Raw genomic sequence first — 8,699 nt, 5'->3', positions numbered from 1 at the left:
GAAAATCCTGCTAGCTTTCCATCAGCATCTGAGCCAGACATGTCAAGGTTCAAATCAATATGTAACGTAATACTCAAGAGTACTAGGAAGTTGCAAGCTCATAAACTGGATTTATAGCATCAGCATCAGGAACTTTCCCCAGAGAATGACTGCCTGGCTTTGCTGTCAACCTTTGATTATTACGATCCCTTAATCTATCAGAGTCTAAGAAGCGCAAGGACAACAAGAACCAGCCTTCAAGGTCAAGAAAATAAGACCCAGGAAATCGAATACAGCCTGATCTATGAAAAACCCTCACAACACCCAGATGCATGCGAGACATGGGTCCCCTCATCACCTGGACATGCCACAGAAGAACAGGCTGCCCTGTTAGTCTTCTAGAATGGTGAGTGAATGATGGAGTAAACCTCTGTATCAGTGATTCTTCTGGGCTGGTCTCTAGTTCTTTGGGGAAACTGAGGCCACCTAGAAATGGGTTCACATCTGCATTCTCATTTGCCTGATGCTCGGGTCACAGCAGTCATAAAACATCACTATCATTTATTCAATAAACAAGTATGCACTGTGCCCAGCAGAGTAAATTACAGACTCATACAAATCGCCATGAAGGCACGAAGGAGAGAAAAGCACATGGTGTGGACAGCACGGCTCTGCGGCAGTGGCCAAAGTGTTGTGAAGGCTCCCTCGTAGAACACGGGATCAGCAGAGGACAAAGACGTTACCCAGATTACAGATGGAGAAAATGCCTATGAGAGGGGCGTTCATGTCAGGTATGAGCTGGGCAGGTCACAGGGCAGCAGAGGGCACGTGGTGACAACAGACAAAAAAGAGTACAAGGCAGAACCCGAGAATCAGAGCCTCCTCGCGTGGGGAATCTGGATCTCCATGCTCAGAGCGCTGAGAGCCAATGAAGATGCTTAGGCAGGGTAAGGATAAGGCAAGCGAAGACCCACGTTCTGAGGAGGTCTTTCTAGTTATGGGCACAGGTTTAGATCAAATCTGCTCACCCTTCATAAAAACCCCAAGCTTCGGGAATACAGGAAAGAGCCCCAGCCCACCCCAGCCATGGGGGTGGCCACCTAACTCCCACAGGGATAAGCAACAGTCTCCAGGCTACTATTTAACTCCACCTGGTCTTTCTGGTTCTTCTTGCACTCTCGCGCTTGCCTGAGCGCACACACTTGCTTGCTTGCTCTCATACACACACACACACACACACACACACACACACACACACACACGCAGTTTATTCAAAAATAGTAATAGTGAATAATGGCAGGCATTCTTTTTCCTGGATTAGCAAATCCCAGGTTACTCTCCTCCACAAAGCTTAAACTCTCTCTCCACTTCATGGTTCTTGCCCAGGGCCTCTGTCCCCCATCTCTGCCACATCACATCTATGCCTCTGAAGAATAGATAAACAGGTAAAATATACACACATCCAACTTGGAAAACCTCTGTGAGGTTTTTGTTTTTAATTTTAGGGAAAGGTCTACAGGGTCTCACTACTAGATCAGACTCGTGGTGATCCGCCTGTTTACAGCCTCCCAGGAGCTGGGATTACAGGTGCACGTCACCACACCCAGTCTCAATTGCTGCCTCAGCCTGCCCCAGGGGCGAGGCTGGCACAGTAGCCCAGGGATCGAACCCCCAGCCCCTGCGCCTGTTTTCAGGTGCTTTACTCCACTGAGCTATATGGCCAGCCCCCTCTGTGAGCTTTAACCATGCAACTACTTTTTACCATACAACTTTGCCTTTTATTTCCTAACTGCTGAGCATTGCCATGGAAATTCAATCTTGAAGTTTAGTCTACGCAGTGCTTAAACTCTCGTACCCAGGGAAATAAGATTTCATGCAGTCTCAGCGGCACCTCGAAAGGATTCACAGGCAATATCCCTGGAAATCCATGCATTTTTAAGCAGAAGGAGAAATTTTTACTCCAATGTTCACGACACCTGACACTAAGCCCTACAAGTCATTCTCGAGTCTAGGTGCAGGAATGGCATCAAGGTTTTGGGTCCCTAGATTCATATGAGTTTCAAGCCCAACTCCACTGTCAATTTGCAGCAAGTTCTCTGGCAATGATGATGCAGTTTTCAGCACACAGATTATTTCAACTCTACATGAGCACTACATCGGGGCCAGGGTCTAATTGTCACAGGGAGTGAGGGTACCTATTCCTCTTCGCAGCCTTGGCCGCCTGGGCCCACCTGCTCCTTACTCCCCTCGAGGCCACTGCAAGCAGAGCTGCAGGCCACCCTGCATGTCTGAAAGCGTGCACTCACTATGGTGCTGTGCTCCAGCTCCATGGGGCCAGAGCATGGAGGAGCCGGGGCCCTCTCGGGGCCTGGTCATCTCTGGTCTCTGCATCTCTTGGTTTCTCCTCTTTCTCTGACAAGTGCCTCAGCATGGTCGCCCCAAGGTTTCAAAACAACACTTGGGGTGGGGACAGTAGTTCTTAAACCTGTGTGAATAGGTTAACTTTACAAAACACAGAATAGCTGGCTCCACTACTAAGTGAAGCACGTCCTGATGGTTACTTACTGTGCCCTGCGATTGCAGCTCGCTCATGCCACGAGCGAAGCCTGCCTGGACACGGCCAGGTGTCTGGGAGGACAGCATGGCGGGCAGAGCAAAGCCCCTCAAAGTTGTCCATGCCCTGCTCCCAAGAACCCGCGAAGGCCTCAGGACACAGAGCACGGGGGAAGGAGAATGCAGATAGCACGACAGCTGCTCACGAGCAGCCCCGGGCCGGGGAAGGTACACTGACGGCCCCGCTGGCCCAGCGTAAGCAGAGGAGCCAGAACAGTGGAAGAGGGAAGCTGAAGGAAAGGGAGGACGGCAGCACGGAGAGACTCGGGACACCACGGCTGGCACAGGCAGCTAGAAAGGCCCAAGACAGGGCGCACGGGCCATCCAGGAGCCAGAAGAGGTGAGGAGAGTCTCCTCCAGGGCTTCCAGACAGAAGCCAGCCCTGGGGACATCATTTTTCTTTTCCTTTTCTCAGTACTGAGGCTTGAACCCTGGGCCTTCACACTGGGTGACAGCCTCAACCACCTTTTATTTTTATTTATTTATTTTTTTATTTTATTTTTTTTTTTGAGACATGGTCTCCTTAAATTGTCCAGGACGGGCTCCAATTGGCCATCGTCCTGCCTCAGCCTCATGCTGGGATGACAGTTCTGTACATGTGGGGAAGCACTCAGGCCGCCTCAAAGCTCAGGGCCCTCCAAGGACACTTGAGGACGTGACCCTGCTTATCTAGCAAAGGTGCACAGTGGGATACAGCTATGTAGCCATGACTTAGCACAGGCAAACACACATGCGCTGGTTACAGCACTATGTAAGAATGCAAACATGAGGTAACAACCTATGTAAGGAATATACAATAAAGACAGGCTGCTCTCCACTCGGCCCAGTGCCTTGCACACACGTGTTCTTTAATCTTAGGATCTCACCTGAGACAAATCGCCCTTGGGCCCCCCGAGCGGGCCACCGGCACAACATACCCAGCAAAAGACATCGTGATTTTACTTCAATGAAGCCCATTCATGCAGCTGACCCCAGCACTAAATGACAAAGTTACATCACTTTAAGTCACTAAATTTGTGGTTGTTTATTACAACAGTGATAGGAAAGCAATGCAAACACGATTTTTTTAAAAATATAATCTATAATTTAGAAAAGTTAACTTTACAGACTGCCTATATTTAAACCTGGACTTAGTGGATAAGTGAATTCAGGCAAATAACTTAATCATTCCGAGTAGCTTCCTTACGTAAAACAGGGAAGGATAAAAACAGTACTATAGCTTGAATATGATTTGTCTATGCCAAAACTCACGTTGCAAATTAGCTCCTCTTGTGTAATTCTGTAGCCCTGAGCTGGACAGACCTTTAGGAGGCCTCTGAAGTCAAGAGGGAGCTTCCCTCAGGAACAGGTACACGTTCATCTTCAGAAACTGGGAGAGAAGTCAAGGAACTAGACTGGGTACTAAAAATGTGGGCTGTTACAAAGCAACTTTAGTTGTCTTCAGACACTCTCTTGCCTCCTCTCTCCATGAGGATCAAATAAGAAATTGTTCATTCCTCTCCCCTCCGTCTCACCACGGTATCCAACTGCCATGTTACCATGCAGCAGGAGACCCTTGGCAGACACAGCTACTCAAGCTCAAATGGTCAATTTTCAAAGCTAGAAATGAAGCAAATTTCTTTTCTACATTAATTATCCAGACTGAGGCATTTTGTTCTAGTGACACAAAACAGACTAAGACAAACAGTAGCTGACATTTTTTTAAGATTAAATGAGATAATACTCAAAACGTACTCAGAACAACATCTACTCTTCCTTTGATGTGTGTTTCAGGAGAAAAAAGTTTCCTGCTTCCTGTTACTCAGAAACTTATAATGTGTCTTTCCTCATGTGCCTGTTTTTTTCCTCATGAACTATCACTAACAGTAACATGATCAAGCTTCATGTGAAGTTCACAGGTTATGAAGTCCTTCTAAAACCTATATCCAAAGTGGGTTTGGTTTTCTGCTAAATTCCCTTCTTCTGGAACTACCATAGGTACACACCGCAGAACAGAATTCCTAAGAGCCCGAAATTGGCTAACGTGGCATTTCAGATATGCATAATGAATAAATTATGGAGACCTAACAGTCAGTGTAGTGAATACAGTTATTACTACTGAAGAATATACTATAAGAGTAGATCTCAACTGTTCTTATCACTCAAAAAATAGCAACTATGTGAAGGGATGGAAATGTTTGATTGTGGCAATCATTTTACAGTGTACACACATGTAGAAACATACTGCACACAGCAAATACACATATTTTTTAATTATTCAATATAGATGGAGACTTTTAAAAACAAAAGTTAGAAAAACTTCAAACCTCTAACAAGAGCAGAATAAATAAACTGTGATATAGTCACATGATGAAACAGTCTCTGGCGATGTAACAGAACAAACTATAGTCACACAGCTACACAGGTGAGTCCCAGACGTAATAGGGGGTGGAAAAATGCACACTGCACCCTTCACAAAGTGTTCAGAGACAGACAGTTCTGATCTCTGGAGTCAGAAGTCACAACAGTTCCTCTCTCGAGGGACAAGGGAGGGGCTGGAGTCAAGGGACAGGGGATTGCAGTGCTGGTAATGGCCTGGTCTTCACCATGGATGAAGCTTAGTATGATGACCATGAAGCTGATGTCACTCTGGGATGATCATTAGACTGTGCGTATGCCTGACGTTTGTACTTTCCGGCTTGTAAACCCATTTAATTTAAATTTCTTAAAAGTTAAAAATGAACGTGTGAATGATAACTCTGTCACTGGTCCAAATCTACAGTCCTTACCATGCCGTGAAGATAGCATGAAATGAGCGGCCCGCAGGCTGAGCAACTCTGCTTCAGGTTTCCAATACTTCGCCTCTTATTCACAGCGTGAGGTGGAGGTCAGAACCGTCACCTGCTGCGCAGACTTGGTGAGCAGACTGACACAGCAAGGAGTGCACAGGAACCCACATGATGCTCAGGCCCATGTGAAGGCAAAGGCTTCCCTCCAAAGGACAAAGACAGCTCCTGCATCAGCAACACTCCTGGGACAGCACACGGTCAGGGATTTGACACTGTTGACACTGTTTGCCTCCAGAGAAAGCTATAAAAAGTTAAGCCTATAGGGAAGCCCTTCTGTACACCTCTGTGGACAAGCCCAGAAGAGAGAACTGGAGACGATCTAGGGAGCCAACCGACGGGAGGGGACAACATGGAGCATTGTCCCTTTCACAGCCTGAAACATAGTCTGGGAACACTGTCCATTTATCAACTAATTCTTTGGGCACTTTAAAAAACTTCATTCCAAAGACATCCATCAGTCAGTGAGCATCATGGCAACCATGGCTGCCACAACCAAAGTCCCAGAGATCCGCGATGTGATGAAGATCGAGCACATCGGTGCACACTCCCACATACGGGGACTCGGGCTGGAAGATGACTGGGAGCCTCGCCAGGCTTCACAGGGAATGGTGGGTCAGCTGGCAGCCCAGTGAGCAGCCGGTGTGGTGCTGGAGACGATCCGAGAGGGGAAGATTGCTGGGCAGGCAGTCCTCATTGCTGACCAGCCAGGTACCAGGAAGACCGCTACTGTCATGGGCATGGCACAGGCCCTGGGCCCGGACACCCCATTCATGGCCATCGCTGGCAGCGAGATCTTCTCTCTGGAAAGGAGCAAAGCTGAAGTGCTCACGCAGGCCTTCTACCACTCTACTGGCATCCACATCAAGGAGGAGACCGAGATCATCGAAGGGGAGGTGGTGGAGATCCAGATCAATCGGCCAGCAACAGGGACAGGCTCCAAGGTGGGCAAACTGACCCTCAAGACTACGGAGATGGAGACCATCTATGACCTGGGCACCAAGATGATCGAGCTGCTGACCAAGGCCAAGGTCCGGGTTGGGGATGTGATCACCATCAATAAGGCCACTGGCAAGATCTCCAAGCAGAGCCACTCCTTCATGCTTGCCCATGACTACGATGCCATGGGCTCCCAGACCAAGTTTGTGCAGTGCTCAGAGGGGGAGCTACAGAAGCGCAAGGAGGTAGTATACACTGTGTCCCTGCACGAGATTGATGGCATCAACTCCCACACCCAAGACTTCCTGGAGCTCTTCTCAGGTGACACAGGGGAGATCAAGTCAGAAGTCCAAGAGCAGATCAATGCCAAGGTGGCAGAGTGGCGTGAGGAGGGCAAGGCGGAGATCATTCTCGAGGCTCTTTTCATCAACAAGGTACCCATGCTGGACACTGAGAGCTTCTCTTTCCTCAACAGGGCCCTGGAGAGTGACATGGCACCTGTCCTCATCATGGCCACCAACCAGGGCATCACACAGATCCGGGACACCAGCCACCAGAGCCCACCCCCATGGCATCCGCATCAACCTGCTAGAATGGCTGCTCATCATCTCCACCTCACCCTATAGCAAGAAGGACATCAAGCAGATCCTATACATTCAGTGTGAGAAGGAGGACATGGAGATGAGTAAGGATGCCTACCCTGTTTCTCACCCGCATCAGGCTAGAGATGTTACTACACTACGCCATCCAACTCATCACAGCAGCCAGCCTCGTGTGCCGGAAACACAAGGGTATGGAGGTACAGGTAGACGACATCAAGTGGGCCTACTCGCTCTTCCTGGATGTGTCTCGATCCACGCAGTACATGAAGGAGTACCAGGATGCCTTCCTCTTCAGTGAGCTCAAAGGGGAAGCCATGGACACCTCCTGAGCTGGAGGTCACCCTTATCCCACCCTGTTTTCTACAAAGTTCAAACACTGTGAATTTGTATAAAATGGCTTTTCAGCTAGAAAAAAAACAAACTTCATTCAAGTCCCAAAATCAACTATTAGTACAAAAAAAAAAAAGAACAACAACTTGAAACTTCCCCTACAGCTTTAGTTGTTGGCGTAGATTTATAATGAATGCTCTTTTTTCTGGGGAAAAAAAAAATGACTAAGAAAGTCCAAATAAAAGGAATGAAGTCTGGGTATAGTTGCACATTCCTGTAATCCCAGCACTTGCAAGGCTGAGGCAGGAGGATCACTGCAAGTTTGAGGCCAGCCTGGGCTACACAGTGAGTTCAAAGCCAACCTGAACAACACTGTCTCAAAAAAAATAAATTTAAACAAATTTAGGGATGTTCTTGGCCTCTCTGAGTAAAGATGGCAGAACGTGGTTACAGCTTTTTGCTGATAACCTTCAGCCCATCTGATGAGCTTGTCCAGATTGAATATGCATTGTCAGCTGTAGCTGGAGGAGCCCCTTCAGTGGGAATTAAAGCTGCAAATGGTGTGGTATTAGCAACAGAGAAGAAACAGACGTCCGTTCTGTATGGTGAGCGAAGTGCACACAAAGTAGAGCCTATTACCAAGCACACGGGTTTGGTGTGCAGTGGCACTGGCCCAGATCACAGAGTGCTTGCTCACAGAGCTAAGAAACTCGCCCAGCCGTACTACCTTGCTTACCAGGAGCCCATCCCCAAGGCCCAGCTGGTACAGAGAATGGCTTCTGTGACGCAGGAATACAGCCAGTCAGGTGGTGTTCATCCATTTGGTGCTTCCGTACTTATTTGTGGTTGGAATGAGAGACGGCCATATGTATTTCAGTCAGACCCATCTGGAGCTTAACTTTGCCTGGAAGGCCACAGCCAAGGGAAAGAACTACGTGAATGGGGAAATTTTCCTCAAGAAAAGATATAATGAAGATCTAGAGCTTGAAGGTGCCATTCACACAGCCATCTTAACCCTAAAGGAGAGCTTTGAAGGGCAAATGACGCAAGATAACATAGAGGTTGGCATCTGCAATGGAGCTGGCTTCAGGAGGCTCGCTCTGACTGAACTTAAGGACGACTTGGCTGCCACTGCATAATAATGAAGTGACTGAGTGACCTCAAATTTCAGATAATTGATCTACTTAAACATGTTTATGTTTTGTTTTGCAGACTTTTTGCATACTTATTTCTACATGGTTTAATGGACTGATTTTTTAAATGACATTTATAAATCATAATAATCTTAAATCCAAAAAAAAAAATTTTTTTAAAGGGAATGAACTTAGTTTCTGTTACTGCCAGTCAGAAGGGCAGACTCCTCCAAGCACTCTCCACAAGGTCTTCCATCCTTGTAGGTAGCAGGGCATCC

The 8,699-nt window shown here is 47.6% G+C and overlaps 2 pseudogenes; both read left to right on the top strand.

The window, feature by feature from the left end:
* The first annotated feature begins 5,890 nt into the window (after positions 1-5,890).
* Positions 5,891-7,287, top strand: LOC101583208 (annotated as a pseudogene).
* A 434-nt stretch (positions 7,288-7,721) lies between these two features.
* LOC105741697 lies at positions 7,722-8,427 on the top strand (annotated as a pseudogene).
* Positions 8,428-8,699: the final 272 nt, after the last annotated feature.

Source organism: Octodon degus, unplaced genomic scaffold (assembly GCF_000260255.1).
Source record: "Octodon degus isolate 3935 unplaced genomic scaffold, OctDeg1.0 scaffold00020, whole genome shotgun sequence".
NCBI classification, from domain to species: Eukaryota; Metazoa; Chordata; class Mammalia; order Rodentia; family Octodontidae; genus Octodon; species Octodon degus.
The sequence above is the reverse complement of the archived record's forward strand: the minus strand, read 5'-3'. Positions and strand labels throughout refer to the sequence as shown.